Below are 3,987 nucleotides of genomic sequence, written 5' to 3' on the forward strand. Positions count from 1 at the left end.
TTAGAATAAAGGGGAGGCCATTTAAAACTGAGGTGAGAAGGAACTTTTTCAGAGTTGTGAATTTGTGGGATTCTCTGCCACAGAGGGCAGTGGAGGCCAAATCACTGGATGGATTTAAGGGAGAGTTAGATAGAGCTCTAGGGGCTAGTGGAATCAAGGGATATGGGGAGAAGGCAGGCACGGGTTACTGATTGTGGACGATCGGCCAATGATCACAATGAATGGCGGTGCGTACAGGCTCGAAGGGCCGAATGGCCATCCTCCTGCACCTATGTTCAAGAAGTGCTGGAGTGTGGCTGTCAGGGGTTATGGGAGAAGGCAGGAGAATGGGGTTGAGGGGGAGAGGTAGGTCAGCCACGATTGAACGGCAGAGTAGACTAGATGGGCCGAGTGGCCTAATTCTGCTCCTATCGCTTATGGACATATGAACTTATGGAAGAACTCAGCGGGTCAGGCAGCATCTGCGGAGGGAATGGACTGGTGACGTCTTGAGTTGGGACCCTTCATCAAACTCCACATGAGGAGGAGTTGAAAGTTCTGTTTTAGTTTGGTTTTAGAGATGCAGTGCGGAACCAGGCCCTTCGGCCCATCAAGTCCGCGACGACCAGCGATCCCCCCACACCAGGCCCTTCGGCCCACCGAGTCCGTGACGACCAGCGATCCCCGCACACGAGCACTATCCTACACACACCAGGGACATGTTTACAATGTTACCAAAGCCAACTAACCTGCGAACCTTCATGTCTTTGGAGTGTGGGGGAGAAACCGGAGCGCCCAGAGGTAACCCACGCAGGTCATGGGGAGAGCGTGCAAACTCCGTACAGGCAGCACCCATAGTCAGGACCCCACCTCAGTCCAGCCCACCTCAGCCTAGCCCACCCCACCCCACCCACCCCACACCAGCCCACCCCACCCACCCTACCCCACCCCACCCCACCCCACCCCTGCCCACCCCACCCCACCACACCCCACCCCACCCCTGCCCACCCCACCCCACCACACCCCCACCCCACCCCACCCCAGCCCTGCCCAGCTTGTGGTTTCTCCCTGTGTTAAGCGTAGTGGTTGTGTGCAGTGCAGGCTGTAAACAAGCTGCTGCTGCTGCTGCTGCAGTGGGACACTGCTCTGTGTAATTACAGCGGCAGCCAGCTCCCTCTCACCGGGTGCTGTTTAACATGCAGCCCGACACATCAGCTACTGTGGCAGACTGCCACGTCCAAGCCTCAGCCTCAGCACTGTGCAGAGCTGCGCCCAGAGAAAATCTCCATCACCTCGACAGGCACCACCTCACCCCTCCCCCCCTCCCCTCCCCCTCCCCCTCCCCACCTCTCCCCCTCCCCATCACTGCCCCTCCCACCTCCCCACCTTCCCCTCCCCACCTCCACCCTCCCCACCTCTGCCCCCTCCCCTCCCCCCTCCCCACCTCCCACCTCCCCACCTTCGCCCCCTCCCCACCTATCCCCCTACGCCCCCTCCCCACCTCTGCCCCCTCCTCTCCCCCTCCCCCTCCCCACCTCTCTCCCTCCCCATCACTGCCCTTCCCACCTCCACCCCCTCCCCTCCCCCTCTCCTCCCCACCTCACCCCTCCCCCCCTCGCCTCCCCTTTCCCACCTCCTCCACCCTCTCCCCTCCCCACCTCCCCCCTCCCCACCTCCGCCCCCTCCCCTCCCCCTCCCCACCTCTCCCCCCTCGCCTCCCCCTCCCCACCTCCGCCCCCTCCCCTCCCCCTCCCCACCTCTCCCCCTCCCCATCACTGCCCCCTCCCACCTCCCCACCTTCCCCTCCCCACCTCCACCCTCCCCACCTCCGCCCCCTCCCCTCCCCCCTCCCCACCTCTGCCCCCTCCCCTCCCCACCTTCCCCCTCGTTCCCCCCTCACCTCCCCCTCCCCTCCCCACCTTCCCCCTCCACCTCCCCTCCCTCCCCTTCCCCCCCCCCCCCCTTGTTGCTGCATCAAACACTCAGCTAGTCTGAGGGTCATTGGAGCCAAACTACTATCTACCAGTAACGGGGTACCGATTGTGGATGATCAGCCATGATCACATTGAATGGCGGTGCTGGCTCGAGGGGCCGAATGGCCTCTTCCTGCACCTATTGTCTATACCTCATTGGTGACCTTCGGACTATCCTTGATGGGACTTTGCTGGCTTTACTTTGCACTAAACCATATTCCCTTATCATGTATCTGAACACTGTGAATGGCTCGATTGTAACCGTGTATTGTCTTCCCGCTGACCGGTTAGGACGCAACGAAAGCTTTTCACTGTACCTCGGTACACGGGACAATAAACTGAACTCAACTGAACTTGACTGGAAACTCAATGTCACACTGCTTTGTACAGCACGGAAACAAGCCCTTCGGCCCACCGTGTCCGCGCCGACCAGCGATCCCTGCACGCTAGCGCTATACTACACACACGAGTGACCTACAAACCTGTGTAGGAAGGAACTGCAGGTGCTGGTTTAAATCGAAGGTAGACACAAAATGCTGGAGGAACTCAGCGGGACAGGCCGCATCTCCGGAGAGAAGGAATGGGTGACGTTTCGGGTCGAGACCCCTCTTCAGACTGGACGAAGGGTCTCGACCCGAAACGTCACCCATTCCTTCTCTCCCGAGATGCTGCCTGACCCGCTGAGTTACTCCAGCACTTTGTGTCAAACTACAAACCTGCACGTGTTTGGAGTGTGGGAGGAAACAGCACCAGAGACCCGGGTTCCATCCTGACCCCCGGGCGCTGTCAATGTGTGGAGTTTGCACGTTCTCCCTGGGACCGCGTGGGTTTCCTCCGGGTGCTCCGGTTTCCTCCCACCTCCCAGAGACATGCAGGTTAGTAGGTAATTTGTCCCTCTGTAAAATTGCCCCCTGGTGTGTAGGGAGTGGATGAGAACGTGGGATAACGCGGAACCAGTGTGAACGGGCGATTGATGGTCAGCATCATCTCGCTGGGCCGAAGGGCCTGTTTCCATGCTGAATCTCTGAACTAAACTGAACTAAAGGTTTACTGTGAATTTCAGAAACATGCTCCAATCTCTGTGGAGGTAGTGACTAGGCTTGTATACGCTGGAGTTTAGAAGGATGAGAGGGGATCTTATAGAAACATATAAGATTATTAAGGGGTTGGACACGTTAGAGACAGGAAACATGTTACTCCAGCATTTTGTGAATAAATACCTTCGATTTGTACCAGCATCTGCAGTTATTTTCTTATACAACAGGTTCCCAATGTTGGGGGAGTCCAGATCAAGGGGCCACAGTTTAAGAATAAGGGGTAGGCCATTTAGAACGGAGATGAGGAAAAACCTTTTTCAGTGAGAGAGTTGTAAATCTGTGGAATTCTCTGCCTCAGAAGGCAGTGGAGGCCAATTCTCTGAATGCATTCAAGAGAGAGCTAGATAGAGCTCTTAAGGATAGCGGAGTCAGGGGGTATGGGGAGAAGGCAGGAACGGGGTACTGATTGAGAATGATCACATTGAATGGCGGTGCTGGCTCGAAGGCCCAAATGACCACCTCCTGCACCTATTGTCTATTGTCTATTGTAACCTCAGCATTAGCAGTAGACTGGATTTGATAGCAGAAATGCATGAACTCTGTGATCATTTCAAAGACATTTGGACAGGTACATTGGATAGATTGGCAGTAGGGTTGCCAACTTCACGTGAGCCTGATTAAAGATAGTCCGAGATTGCTCAGGACTGCTCTCTAGATGGTGGTATTAAAGGTGTGTGGTTGTATTTATTATTGATCAGCAATTCAATACATTATTTAGCTGCAAGCACACTGAAACGGATAGACTGGGGGGTTTAATTACTGAATTGGACTTAATTACACGGCTTGGAATAATTATTTGCTGGTGATTTATTGTAGAACAGACCGGTGGTCATTGTTCAGACTATCGAGTTGCAATGACTGTCACACCTTACCCGATTGTGACTTTGTCAAAGCACTGACTCGTATAAAGACGCATAGGATTGATCATTCAAGGGGAA

Source organism: Rhinoraja longicauda, chromosome 40 (genome assembly GCF_053455715.1).
Source record: "Rhinoraja longicauda isolate Sanriku21f chromosome 40, sRhiLon1.1, whole genome shotgun sequence".
Lineage (NCBI taxonomy): Eukaryota > Metazoa > Chordata > Chondrichthyes > Rajiformes > Arhynchobatidae > Rhinoraja > Rhinoraja longicauda.